The sequence below is a fragment of the Myotis davidii genome, unplaced genomic scaffold, assembly GCF_000327345.1.
Source record: "Myotis davidii unplaced genomic scaffold, ASM32734v1 scaffold299, whole genome shotgun sequence".
Taxonomy (NCBI): Eukaryota; Metazoa; Chordata; class Mammalia; order Chiroptera; family Vespertilionidae; genus Myotis; species Myotis davidii.
Genome location: NW_006293088.1, coordinates 1695028 through 1709558, shown reverse-complemented (window position 1 = coordinate 1709558; position 14531 = coordinate 1695028).

Sequence of the window (14531 nt, the reverse complement as noted above, 5' to 3'; positions counted from 1 at the left end):
AATGCCACCCCCATTTTATGGCTGAGGAAACTGAGGCTCTCAGAGATCAGAGGGCTTAACTCCCATGGCACATGGCAAGGCCAGGATGGAGACCCAGCCAATTTTCAAAGACCTGTGTCAATCCTCAGCTGAGGATACTTTCCTCCCATTGATTTTTAGAGAGAGTGGAAGAAGGGAGGGGGCGGGGACAGAGAGAGAAACATTGATGTGAGAGAGACACATTGATTGGTTGCCTCCCACATGTGCCCAACCAGGGCTGGAGATCGGGCCTGCAACCAAGGCACATACGTGCCCTTGACCGGAATCGAACCCTCGACCCTTCAGTCCAAGGGCTGATGCTCTAACCACATAGAAAAACTGGCCAGGGCTCCAGAGACCTTTAGAAACAAGATGGGTCCCCTGGGTCCTTTGGCCTCCAGAGGATGAACTGCATGGAGGGGCAGGGAGGACAGGGGAGGGGCCGTGTGTCTGAGAGGCGCTGTCCACAAGCCCCGTCACCCCTCACCAGATCCTGATTTGTAGAGCTCAGGCCTCGGGGCAGCTGCTCTCGAAAACATGGTCAGCTTTGCTCTGCTGAACTCCATTAGCTTTATCAAATTAATTTACGCAAGCCAGTGTGGCCACCTAATTAAGATGTTTCCCAGGGCCCTGTGCTGGCTGCTTAATGAGGCAGGAGCGGCTGGACTCAGGTTCAGAGTGCCCTGGGGTGAGCAGAGGAGGAGTGTGAGAGCGTGACCTGACTGCTCAGGGTCCCGCTCCGCCACGGTCCCCGCTATGTGTGACCAGTGCCTGCCGCTTCCTCCATCTGCCTGCCCTGGGGCCGCTCGGCCAGCCGGGCTTCCCGGGGAGCAGTGTGCTGTGGCCGCAGTGCCTGGGTTTCTGTAGTTAATTTTGTAAGTGACACAGATAAGACTTTCTGTTGTGCCTGATAATGGCTCAGCCCTGCGGCAGAATGCCCTCAATTTGGTTAATGAACTTTTCTTCTTTCTGTAAATGAGATTGTGGAGATGGGAGGGGAGGATAGGCGAGGCGCCAGCTAGGAGGCTATGGCAGCGCTCCAGGTGAGCTGGGGCTGTCTCCCGGGGAGCAGGGCGGAGTGATGGGAGAGCTGCTCCTTAGGCGTGATGGCTGGGGGCCAGGGAGCGGCAGGGATGGCCTCCTTGGTTCTGGTTTGGGCAACTGGACTGAGAGTGGTCAGTCCCGACAATTCACTCATTCATTCATTCATTCATCCAATACACACACAATCACACACATACACATATTGCTCACCTACATGCCAAGCCCTGGGTTCTAGGTACTGGGGATAAAGCCACAAACAAAACAGATCAATTCCCTGTCCTCTCTGAGCCAACACTCTAGTAAGATTTATCTTTCAACTCATAAGAGTTTGTAAATTGTCGCCTCTGCCTCTGTCAGCCTCGGAGAAGGAGAGAGGGGGTCTGGCCCCACCCCTCGCTGCTTCCACATCCTGAGACACTCGGCTGCTCCCGGCCTTTCCTGGCTCAGCTCGTCAGACCCTCAGGCCCTGCGGGGAGGTGCCCGCTCCCCTCTTTGCAGCGGAGGGTCAGATTCTGGGGGTCACCCAGGAGGAAGCAGGGAGGTGGGGGCAGACGGGCTCTGACATCCACGCTGCTGACAGGTGTGCTGTGGTCCTCTCTGAGCCTCGGTGTCCTTATCCACACAGAGGGTGTCCTGAGTCTCTCGGGCCTGCTGAAGCCTTGCAGAGGGACCAGGACTTTCTGTCTCAGGCCTCGGGGACAGACGTGGGAACCAGACACTGGCTGCTTTAGGGCAGGCAGCCCGGGTGGCACCTGTGAGGGAGAGGGAAGGAAGGAGGTACTGCCTGCCCGGGTCTCTGGTTGTGCCTGGAGACTCTGGGATGCTCCTGGGGCTGGGAAACAGCACAGGCTCCTGGTCCAATGGGCGTTCACAGCCCAGTGGTGGGGCCTCGGGTGAGCTCTTCCACTGCTCTGAGCCTCAGTTTCTCCAATGTCCCTGCTCAACCCCCAGCCCTGTTGGGATGCCTGTTCCTATGTATGAGGGGATGGAACCTCCCCGACCCCCCATTTAGGTCCTTTCCACATCCTTCCAGGCCTTTTCAGGCCGCAGCCGCTGCCCTCTCTGTGTGTTCCCAGCCTGCCTGGGAGTTGGGGGCTCTTGCTGGCTCTGAATGAGCAGCCTTGAGGGGAGGCAGTGGGCACAAGTTCCTCCCACCTGTTCACCTCCCCAGGACCCAGAGCCCCTGAACCCCTGACCCGGCAGCTCTGCGACTCAGGGTCTCCCATCTGCCTGAGCCCCCTCCCCACTGACCCTCTTGGCCATTCGCTCTTCCCAAGCGCAGCGCAGTCTGCTCTGGGCCCGTCGCCATCCCTTTACCCCTGGAGTGTGTCACAGGCTCATGAGGGCCTCTCGCCACCACCAACGCCAACTCTGGACCCGTGTAGGGGTCAGATCTGAGATCTGACATGGGCTCCGCGCTGCCAGCGTGGCCCGGGGGCCTTCAGTTCAGCCTCCCCATCGGCAGGGCAGGCCTCAGTGTCCTCACCCGCCCAGCGTGGAGAATGGCGAGGCCCCCTGGTAGGTGCCATGTTTTTAGACATGGCGGTTCTTACGCTGGATTGGCTTCTGCCTCGAAGAGGAATTTGCCTGTGTCCTGCAGAAGGCCGATGGGTGAGCCACGTGTCCCAGGAGCTTGCTACCAGGCTCAAGGAGGCACAATGCAGCAGGAAGCCAGCAGCGGAGTGGTAATTCAGATGGTTGCGATAGACGAGGCAACACAAACTCCTACTCCCAAGGAGCTCGCTCTGCAGCCTGGGAGACCGGTGATAACCAAACTGTAACACAACACAGTTAATAAATAATAATGATACTGTGTTATGGGCCGGGGACTGTGAAGTGCATTACATGGATTTTATCTTAATTCTCGGGAAACCTCGAGGAAGCAGACGTTGTCCTCCTCAGAGAGGGGCAGCTGCTTGCTCTCAGGGTCCCGCAGCAGAGCGCAGAGGTGGCCATGGTTTTACAGCAGGCGGTTCTGTCCTATGCCGCTGGGCACAAGGCTGTGACCTCTATGTGCCAAACCGGGCACTGGCCCTGCCATAATAACGGTCTTCATCTGCCATCAGGGTTGCAAGTGACAGAAAACCCAGCTCCAACAAGTTTAAGTAATGAAGGGAATTCTGTTTATATAACTAAACAGGAGGTCGGGCCTGCTTCAGGCAAGGATTGATCCAGCTCTAGGCCCTGATTGGCATGGATAGATGCATTTGCCCTTCTCCCCCACTTGGCTCCACTCCCTCAGTGTGGCACCATTCACAGCAGGCCCTCCCCTCCTGCCTGCAGGTTCCTACTAGCAGCTTCTCCTTCGCAGCCGCCAGTCAATGAGGGTCCACTTCACCCAACAGCTCTATCTACTAGTGAGTCCCAGAATTTGGCCTGTGGTTGGCCAGACTTGGGTCATGTGCCCATTCCCGAACCAGTCACTGTGGCCAGGGAAATGGAAGACACTGATTGGTCTAAGCCAGGCAAGCCCTCCCATGGTCAAATCACATGGCCAGGAAATTTAGGGCAGGGAGGGAGGAAGAGATGAAAGGAGGATGCCAAGGAAACAAACTACTAATAAATACCCTCTACCCCACTCCTACAAGAGAGATGTTATTCTCCCCATTTCCTGGATGTGGCCACTGAGGGTCAGAACAGCCACATGACAGCATGGTGCTCTCTGATGGGGGAGGAGGTGTTCCAGAGAGGAGAGCCAGCTTGCCATTCGGAGGTCTCACATCAGAGATCGTGTGCGCACACACATGCTTAACAAGGCCCTTGTCATCCTAATTCCTCTTACTTTCCCTAAGCTCAGCATAGCACCTCGCTCTACTAGCCAGAGAATGCAAGTGGGAACTGGGAGACTAATTTTTTTCCAATCACATCGGCAGCGGTGGGCAGTTGCTGATGCTGGGGAGTGTGGGGGCTCTTCATCCTTGGCTGGTGGAGTGGAGGTGGGTATGAGCTGGAAGAGCGCCCCGGGATTGCCTGAGGAGCCTGGCGCTGGCAGGAGCCTTCGCCTCCCAGCACTGTCACTTCCCGGAATCCCTCTTACACGTTGGGAGTTGGGGACCATTCAAGGATGATATGGAAAGCTGTCCACGGCTGTGCTCCTTGCAGCCTGGTCGCCTGGGAGCACCGTGACCTTGATTTTTCACCCGCATTTGTCTTTGGCGCACATCTCAGTCTACCAACGGCAGCGCTTATGGCTGGTCTTGCGTGGTTGTTCATTCTTGATCCATTTAGTCACTGCCTGTGCCCCCGCAGGCTCTCCCGGCCCCGCGGCTCCGTGTGTGGGAACACTCTGCCTCTGGAAGCAGATACCTGGCGAACAGCAAGCACAGGCCCCCTCAGGGCCAATCAAGGGGAGAAAGAAGTTCAGGACCAGGCTCCCTTCCCCTCTCTCTGCTGCCACGAACCACCCACCCTCTGGGAAGGGCTGTGCCCCCACTGGGATGTGCATGGGCTAGTGCCTTCCTGTGGTGGCTAAATATTGGACTTCCTCCTCCTGATGAATCAGCGTGTGAGCCACCCTTACAGGCTCCCAGTTGTGGCTGGATTTTACAGGGGAGCCTTGGAGGCTAGGTCCTTTCATGGGGACCCGGAATGCAGCCTCCTCCCACCCTCACACCCAACCCTCTGTCTGAGCTAGGGGTGCAGACCTAAGAACCTACTGGGTGCTCTCTCTGCCCACTCTCTCACTGCACTTCACATCCGCCCTGTGTTACCATTCACCTTTTACTATTGAGGAGGCTCAGAGAGGTGAAGTCGCTCACCCCAGGTAACACAGCCAGTGAGGAGGCAGCTTGGCTTACACTCATCCCACTCCTTCAGGGATGCAATAGGAGACGTGGTCCCCACCTTTAAGTTCTAGACCTGAGAGGGCCCTCTGGGGAGCAGGGCCAGGTCTGGCATGGGAGATGGGAAGGGACAGAGGCCCGTGAGCTCCAGGACACAGAACCTGAGTGCTGTTGTCTGATGCCTCCAGGATAACTTCCTGCAGGGGTTCTCTTACAGGAGCTGTGTGGGTGAGAAGGCACGGGGCATGGCCTTTGGGTGATGGGCTCTGGGATCGCACAAGCTCTGCTGGATGGGGGCTGCATACCTCTTAGTCCTAACCACTCCCCCACCCCTGCCCCATAGCCTTCAATCTCATCTCCCACCCTTCCCATCCTAACTCTCTTAGATGCCCAGAATGGTCTTTGTGGTTCATCTCTTCCAGGCTTTCAACAGATTCCTTGAAAACTGCAAAACCCTCGGTTGAAATGACAAGTTGCTGAAATGACTCTCAGCGCATCAAGCAGACAAAAGGGGGTCTGGTCTGGTGGCAGCTGGGGGTCAGGGCCAGAGCTCCACTTCCTTCCCTCCCTTTTCAAAATGCCCCAGAGGCCATTCCAGGGAACCCCACGGTGCCAAGGAATACACTTTGAAAACCTTGTCCAGACCCTGCCTTGAGAAGACGGGGAGAAGGAGGTCTGGAGGGGCTGCCCTACTCGCTCAAGGTCACTGGGGGAGTCAGGGGCAGAGTCAAGGTCACCGAGGGAGTCAGGGGCAGAGTCAAGGTCACTGGGGGTCAGGAGGGCAGAGTCAAGGTCACTGGGGGAGTCAGGGGCAGCGTCAATGTCACTGGGGAAGTCAGGGGCAGAGTCAAGGTCACTGGGGGAGTCAGGGGCAGAGTCAAGGTCACTGAGACAGAGTCAAGGTCACTGGGGGAGTCAGGGGCAGCGTCAATGTCACTGGGGAAGTCAGGGGCAGAGTCAAGGTCACTGGGGGAGTCAGGGGCAGAGTCAAGGTCACTGGGGGAGTCAGGAGCAGCGTCAAGGCCTGGGCTGCCTGGCATCCGAGGCGTGTGTCCCCCGTGTCCTCTGCACTGCGGGGCCTCCCCGGAGCCTCGCAGAGCCGCACTATGCAAATGCCATGCGCCCCGGTGCCTTTGCTCACGGTGCGGAGACAGGTGCTTCCAATTCCTTATCACGGCAGCAGGGATTGTCACTCCCGGCCTTGCCCACCCCTGCTCTCCAGCCCGAGATAAGGGACATTATCTGTCTCAGAGTCCGGAGCTCCAGGAGCCGGAGACGTAATAAATGATGCTTGCTGATCAGCACTGTGTTCGGCTGAATCTCCTTGAAGAAAAGACACAGAAATAGCTCAGCGGGCCCCAAGTGCCCAAGGTCTGGATTCCCCTGGAGATGTGGAGACCAGGCGATTTGAGGCCTTAGCAGACACCTACCTTTACGGGGACCCTTCTCAGTGGGAGCCCATAGGAGTTGGAGCCCTTCTCAGTTGGAGGCCTTCCTCCCCATTCGCCGGGTTACTAGCAGGGGAGACAAATGGCCAGGGTCCAGCGGCCTCCACCTGGTTGTGTGAGCTTAAGTCTCTGCTCCTCTCTGGCCTCAGTTTCCCTATCTGTACCATGAGCCATTGGCTTGGGTAATCTCTAGAGCCTTAGTAGCCTCCGTCAGCTGAACCCCAAGCTGCCCTGAGCCCCCCTGACACAGGCAAAGCTTGTGGGTTACCCCTCGTCTGCACGCCCGGGACCAACTGCCCGCTGCAGCCTTCCCTCCGCCTCCCTGGCTTCCACCTGCCCCCCTCTTTCCTCCTCACACACACTCCCCGTCCTGGAGGCCCGACTCCAAAGGGAGCCTTCCTTTGTCAGCAGAGCTGCTTCGCTCAGCAAAGGGGCTTTCATCTTTGTGAGCAGGACTTCCCACCGCGTCAGCGGAAACTCCCGGCCGGGGAAGAAACGGCTCCTTCCTGCAGTGGGAGCCTTCAGGGAGCCCAGACTCTGGTACCTGGAGCGTCAGGGCTGGAGCTGCCGTCAGCGAGGTGAGCCTGCTGGTGTAGCTCAGTGGTTAAGGGCATAGACTTTGGAGTCAAACGGACCTGGCCTGGAATTCTGGCTCTGCCACTGACCTTCTGGGTGACCTTGGGCTAGTTGCGTAATTGTCAAGTGACTCAGTTTCTCTAACTGGATTATGGGGGCTAATAAGAGCATCTAATTAGGTCATAGCAATGGTTCACAAATAAGTGATAACCAGGATAAAATATCCGGCACGCTGCCTGGCCCGTGGTAAAGACTCCACTCTGACACACTGATTGCCTCACGACCCACATTCTCAGTCATTCTCGTACCTGCGTCCTTTGCAGGGGCCTTGTACCTCTGTCCTTGCCTGTGCTCTCACCCAGCAGGCAGAGCCCATTTCCCCATCCCTTGTGGGGGGTCCGGCCCTGTGACTTGCTTTGGGAACGTGCTGGGAGCGAGGCTGCACCAGCTGCAGGTGGAGGCCTTGTGCATCCCCACGTGTCTGCTCTTGAACCTTTGCCTTGGCCACGAGAGCTTGCCCAGGCTGCGCCAGGAGGACAGGGGGCACAGCCAGGGGAGCCCAGTTGCCCCAGTTAGTCAGCTAACAGCCAGCGAACCCCCCGACACAGGAGCCCAGCTCGAACCAGAGCCACTGAACTGATCTGAGGCTCATGGCCCAGGTAAACGCTCACTGTTTTCAGCCACCGAGTCTGGGATGGTTTGGCACATGGCACTGTTATGGCACTAGATCACCGACACAGGTATCTGTGCTACCGCGTGTGGCCTCAGGGAGGCACATCTGTCTGAACGGTGCATTCCTATTTGCTAAGTGGATGCTTGTTGTGACGACGGTGGCTTAGAAGCTGGTGCGAGACTGGGGCTGGAGCCCTAGCTCCGCCACTTTCTTTTTTAAAACCTTTAAAATTTATTTTATTTATTCATTTTTGTCATCCCCCCTCCCCACAACCATCCCTTTCTTAATGCCTGACCTTGAAATCGCACCGGATCTGTCCGAGCCTCATGTTCTTCGCTTGTTGGGTAATGAAACCATCTCAAAGGGCTGATGTGAAGATGAGAAGTTATTTCAAAGGCTGCGTCCAGCTTGGCACATAGTAGGGACACACACACACACACACACACACACACACAACAACAACAGCAACAACTGAGGGGTTTAAAAGGACAACTGTTTACGATTTCTCTTGATTCTGTGAGTTGGTGGGGTGGTTTTCCTGCTGCACCTGTTCTCAGGAGGGTGACTGGGCGGGGCCCCTTCCTGGGAACTGGGGCTTCCCGGTGCCCAGACTGGGCGAGTCCCAGCCACACTGAGGCGGGCAGGTTACTCCTGCTGTCCGGTCACTCTTGCAGCGGCTACCGTAGGCCTGACTAGGCTGGGGCGGCCAGGACGGCTTCCCTCACAGTTGACAGTGGGCTGGCTGTGTGTCCGGAGCTCCACTAGGGTTCTCTGCTGTGGCTTCGAGGTTCTGCTCCACAGCCTGGCCTTCCTGACAGCTGGGGAGTCTCCAGGCAGCATTCCTTCCAAGAGGGGTGCCAACGAGCAAGCATCTTTAGCGCTTCCGCTTGGTCATGCTTGGTCATTCTTGGTCATGCTTGCTCATGTCCCATTGGCCAAAGTGAACTGCATGGCCTCCCGCGGAGTCAGTGGAGGAGCGGCCTCTACTAGGGCACAAATACCAGGAGTGGGGTCACTGGTCTTCCACACGCTTCTTAGGCGGTTTGGGTTGTTGCCGTGATTCTTATCGATATAACGAAAGGCCTGGATTGATGGTCTCTGAGGTCCCTCCCTCCCAGCTCCTCTGTGCTGTGATCCAGGAGGATGAATGACTCGCCCAGGGCCACACAGGGAGGTGGGGGGGCAGAAGCAGATAAATCATGAAACTCCCATAAGCAGCACTATTGATAAAACAATCAGTGATCGAGGAACGACAGAAACATAAAACATTACACATCTGAGCATTTGTTAAGAGTTTTTAACGTGGACGGATCATGGCAGTGACCAGCCATTCAGAGCCGGCATCATCGCAGACAGTGAAGGGTCTGGAAGTGACAGAGGGGCCCGGGGCAATGGGGGTGACGGTCACAAAGACCCTGGACCCCTTCCCACGACCGTGCAGAGGCCTTCCTGGAGGAGCTGTGTTTTCAAATCAAGAGTGAGGGTGTGTTTTCAAATTGAGCCTCAGAGAGGTCAAGCCACTTACCCAAGGCTGCACAGCTGGGGCATGGCAGAGCAAGCCTGTCTAGTTGCCACTAGAACCAGCCTGTCTAGTTTCCAAGTCCAAGGGGCACTTTTGGAGCCAAGCTGAAGCCAAGTCCCTTACTGGCTGTGGGACTTTGGACCAGGACCCTACCGTCTCTGGGCCTCAGTTTCCCCAGATAGCTGTAAGGATGAAATGAGACTATGTCCATTGAACCCTGAGCCCGGTGCCTGATCCCAGGAAGCCCTCTGCAATGCCCACCGGTGTCCTGCACCGAAGCTCCGTGATCCTGCCTGGCAGTGGTGGCAGGGACAGGATGACAGATGACATCTTGGGCCTCTTTCGCACAGAATTCTCCCCACGGCTCAGTAAAGGGGTGCACATGTGTCTCCCCACCCCTGCAGCCCCCGCACTAGTGGATGATCAAAAGGAAACATGAGCAAAACCTATCTGTTGGCCAGAGGAGCCTGCTGCTGAATTATTCCTGGGAGGGGCCCCACGTCCCCTGGCAGGGTGACCTCTATTAATGTTCAAAAGCCGCGTATTGGGATGCAGCGTGCCTCTCCGGTCTCTTTAAAGAACCTGCTATTAAGTTTCAAAGACCCAGGCCGGGCGTGAGGAGTGTCTGGGAGCGCAATTCCTGGGGGAGGACTATTCCATCAAACGCCTGTGATGAATGGGACCCGCACCACCGTAGACACTCACATCCGACGAGCGGCCCAGCACCGAGACTTCACTCGCCAGGATAAAAGGCGATTCATTCCAAACGGAATGCCTGAGCAAACACCGGGGCCGTGTGTACGTCTGCCTCCCTGTCCTTCGCTGCAGCCCTGGTCTCCATCCCAACCTCTGGGCAGAGCCAGCCTGGGTTTCAGGGGGGGCCAGCTCCTTGCCAAGAAGCAGAACCAATCGCAGGTACCAAGGGGCTTCTGTGTGCCCAGGATGTGTGGGTGCTTTGCATAGCTGTCTCGTTGCATGCCCACCATATGTGGCCAGGTGGGAGTGATTATCCTCATTCTGCAGAGAATGTGAAGCCCAGAGGGGTTGGTATACTTCTCTAAAGTCACACAGCCCAGTAAGCGTGGAGCCAGGAACTTGACTCCAAAACGGTTCTCTTTGCACTGCCCAGCATGCTGGCACTGGACGAGCTCTTAAAGGCAAGCAGTAGGGGCCCTGGCATTTATTTTATAGGAGGGATACTGAGGCCCCACGGTGAGCAGTGACTTGCCCAAGGCCACACAGCCAATTCGGCAGAGAGGGATTTTCTAGTCGTCAGCAGAGAGAGGAAGTTCAGCTCCTGGCCCATAGTTGGCACTTGCTAAATTCAAGTTCATTTCCTTCTTGTTTTCTCCGCCACGGCCAAGGGAAGGAGGGGCGTTACAGTGATGAGAACTGAAGGGGTCTCAGCGAGGTGGAGTGAGTCCCGGGTCACACAGCATCCTGGATAGCAACCGGGTTGTGCTGTCCCTGCTTGGCACACCCAAGTCCTTTCAACTCTGACCTTAGGCCTGCAGTGCAGGCTCAGGTGTGGAGCTGTCCTGGGGGGTCAAGGGCAGCCTTCTGTACTTAGCATTCCCAGCAGAATGCATGCAGCTTCCAGAGACCAGACCCTGCAGAGTCCTCTTCTATCTCACCTGCTCTCCCATCCGTGCCCGACCCCAGGCAGAAGGGCTAGAACAGACTCTCTGAGAGCCTTTAATGCTCCTCATAGCTCACAGGCTAACAAGGGCCCCTCTTCCCCCCTGCCCTTGCCCTGAGCAGGATGGCTGCCAGTCCCTCCCATACACCAGCTCTCTCTGCCTCCTGCCCTTACTCATGGTGTTCCCTCTGACTGGAACACGTTTCCCTTGCCCCCCACCTAATGCCCCCTCTGGAGCTCAGCAGAGGGTGCCTCCGCCCTGGCATTTAGCCTGGAGCATACCCCTCCCCTGGGCTGGCTTCTCTTGGAGTGCCCATCACCTGAGCAGTGATGCCCTATTCCAAGTCTGTTTCCCAGACTGGACTGTGTCCATTCACCGTAGTAGCTCCAGGACCTGGCACACAGTAGGTGCTCTGTAAACACTAGTGTAACTGAATGGAGTTTGTGACCTGCCTTCCCCCAACCTGCAGCTGTCCATGGGATGCGGGCATGGCTGTGTGTGCATGTGCATATGTGCGCATGTGTGTGCGTCTGTGTGTGTGTGTGTGTGTGTGTTTTCATGCACATTGGATCCCAGCTCTCCTTTGGAAAAGGCCCAGGATTCATGGTTCTGGTCTGAGGGTCCTGAACTCTGAGTCCGGCTGCAGGGAGTTGCCCATGGGGCCTGGCCAGGGTCAGGCCTGGTCCCCACGGCCACTGTTCATCACACCTCTGAGCTCCCCATCCACCCCTAACGCTCGCCAGCATTGATATTCTTCCTTGGCCTGGACAGGGGCCAGATTGATTCCTGTCTTAAAGGCACCAGCCTCCCTTCAGAGCCATCAAAGGGCATTTTGTGGAGGTGGTTATTTAAGAACACAGCACCTTTCATTTTGTTCTTGGCTCAGAAGCAGTGCGGGCTCTCCATGGACCATGGGCGCAGGGCAGGGCCTGTGCTCCATGCTCCGTGCTCCATGCGGATTATCTCATTTACTCTCTCGGTACCCATTTGAGGTGGGTTATTGTGATCCCCCTTCAGATGCAGACACGAAAGCTCAGGCTGGTGTGGTAACGTGCCTGGGGGGTAGGGCGGAGACTGGAACCTCGTTTACTGGATGCTGGGTTCATATGCATAACAGGGAGCTACCCCAGCTCCGGTGAAACCCTGCCTGGCAGCCCCTGCCCATGCCCCTGCCCACCCCATGTCCAGGGTTATCCTGCTGCTGGCAGCACCCGGCAGCCTCCACCCAGGCTCCAGTCCTCGGGGGAGGTCCCCCTCTCCCATCCCTCCCGCAGCCTCCCACCCGCTTGATTGCAATTAAGGATGAGAACCACTGAATAGGGCTCTACTGGTGAATTAATAACCTGATCTCGCCCCAGCCAACGCTGGGCTGCTGCACAGCTCGGGGGGCGGGGGTAGTGCTGCTCTGCCAGGCTGCAGGCGGCTCTGAGATTCTCCTCCTTGGACAAGAGGACACAGTGAGCTCGCATCGGTGGCTGCTTCCTGTCACTGCCGGGGTTGTTCCCAAAGCTGGTCCTTCTTCCCCAGTGTCCCCTGAGTTGCTGGTCTGAGATCCCGGGCTGTGCTTGGGTGGTGGTGGGGTGTGCTGGCAAGGGCCACTGCCAGGCTGTGAGCTCCCCCTGCAGAGACAGGCCTGGCGGGGCCTGGCGCAGCACACACTAGTGAGCAAAGGGCAGAATGGAACTGCGCAGGGTCCTTTCAGGCTGGTTCCTTCTCCTCCTACCCGAGGTGGCAACGAAGGTCTGCCTCAGGGGGTGGGGAACCCGTGCTGTTGGGAAGGGAACCAGATTTTAGCCAGGGTGCTGGAGGGAGAGACACATGTAAATCCTGTCACCTGGGCTCAAACCTCACATGTTCTTCCAGGTGGCTCGATGCAGAGCCAGACGGACCTCATGGGGCCCCAGCTCTGCCACTCAAAGCTGGTGTCTTTGGATGTGGGGTCTGACTTTTTTGAGCCCATTTCCTCCTCCTGAGCCATGAACTACAGCACCCCCATCTTCCCCAATCTCAGGGAAGTGGAGTGGAAAGACGGGAAGGGATCCCCCAGGACTCAGAGAGAACTATCCACTGGGAGAGATGCTGCCCAGCATCCCAATGGTCTGGCTGTGCCTGGGGGATGGAGAAGGGCCAGCCGTAGAGACAGGGAGAGGGAGAAGCAGGAGTCTAAGACCGTGAATAAAAAGAGAGACGCACACAACCAAAGCAGGGGCAGAACATGGCAGAGACCTGAGACAGACAGGCTCTCAGGCCCACCACTGTGGGTCAGGCGCTGGGGAGACCTGCTCTCATCTACGCTGGAGGCAGGGGGAGGGACCGGGTGACCCCACCTAATGGACCTCTCTCCTCTGGCCACGACCCCATCCTTTCGAAGAACATATTCCAAGCCCCGAGCTCCACGACCCCTTGGGCACCTTGAGTGGTTTCTCTCCCTCTGCCAGTGGAAGCCAACCTCCCTCCCTGGCCAGGGCCATGCAGAGCAGGTGTAGCGTCCTCGGGACTGGTTGGGGCAGCCACACTAGTTCATCTCCGACACATCCATTCAGCGAACGTTTATTGTCTCTCTATGGTGTTCAGGCACTGAGGTAGAGAGAGAAATTAATCACGTTCCATACCCTCAGGAGTCAAGTGAATAACATTCAAAGTGCCATCCATCTACCCTCTATTCTCTCATCATTCATGCATCCCTTTGTCTATCCATCCACTCATCCGATGAATAACGAGTACCTACCAGGTCACAGACACATAGGCCATCCCTGCCCTCAGAGTCACCCCTGAGTGCGGAACACAGACACGTAAATGGACAATGAAGGGGCTCTGAGCTCTGAGCTCTGGCCAGATTCTGGGCCTGGGCACCCAGACCTCTCCTTGCACTGATTTGCTGGTGGGCTAGGTGGGCTGTGCTGGGGCAGTCACTGGTGCCCTCGGCCCAGGCCTGGATCAGGGGTGGGGTGGGGCTGCCAGGATCCATTCGGAGGGGCCCCTGGTCCTGACATGCTAAGCAGGCTCCCAGAGCTGGGAGAAATATTTTCAAGGGTTGGGGGTGCAGCACAGAGCCTGCTGTAAAGGGCGCCCCTTAATACCTTGATGATGTCGTGCATAAGAATGCTAGCCGCCTGCCACGGGGAAGGGGAGGAAATCCATTTCCAAGTTGGGAAATTATTGAATATTTAGGACCCAGAGCAGATCGTTTGGAAGGGAAATGAATTTCTGCGGCTTCCTCTGGGCAAGATAAATCAGCCCAGATGCTCTTGTATTTTCATTTACCCCCGAGGAGGGTCTGGGTGGGTGTTTATGCAGCGTTAGCATAATCGTTCTTCCAGAAGTGGTAACAATTGCTCCCCGAGCCACCAGCTCCCTCTGAATGCTGGCGCTGTGGACCCCACTGCTCAGCCCCTGCAGCTCTGGGCCCTGGTGCCCAGGAAGGGGAGGCCGGGCAGCGGTCCACAGCGCCATTTCCCTCCCAATGGTTGTTGTTTTGCTGGCTCATCGGGTGTTGAGCAAGATCCAACTCTCAGACACTAACAATGGGAGACCCAACCAGGAGCTCGGGGCTGGGCCAAGGGTCTGAGCTGTGAGGCAGGAGGATTAGAGCTGCTGGATTTAAGTGAGACTTAAGGAAGGACTTCCCCTGTGTTTGTGGTATTGCTCTCCCCAGGTGATAGGTCAGAGCAAGGAGCCCCTCATCTATGGGGACAGAGGCAGGGATGGATGAATGGCCTGAACCCTGAATGGCCTAGGATTCGGTGATGCCCAGAGGACCAACCTGCTCATGTATTAGAGACTCCTGCCTTGGCCCTGGGCACTGACTTATTTTTCCTTCACAAAGTT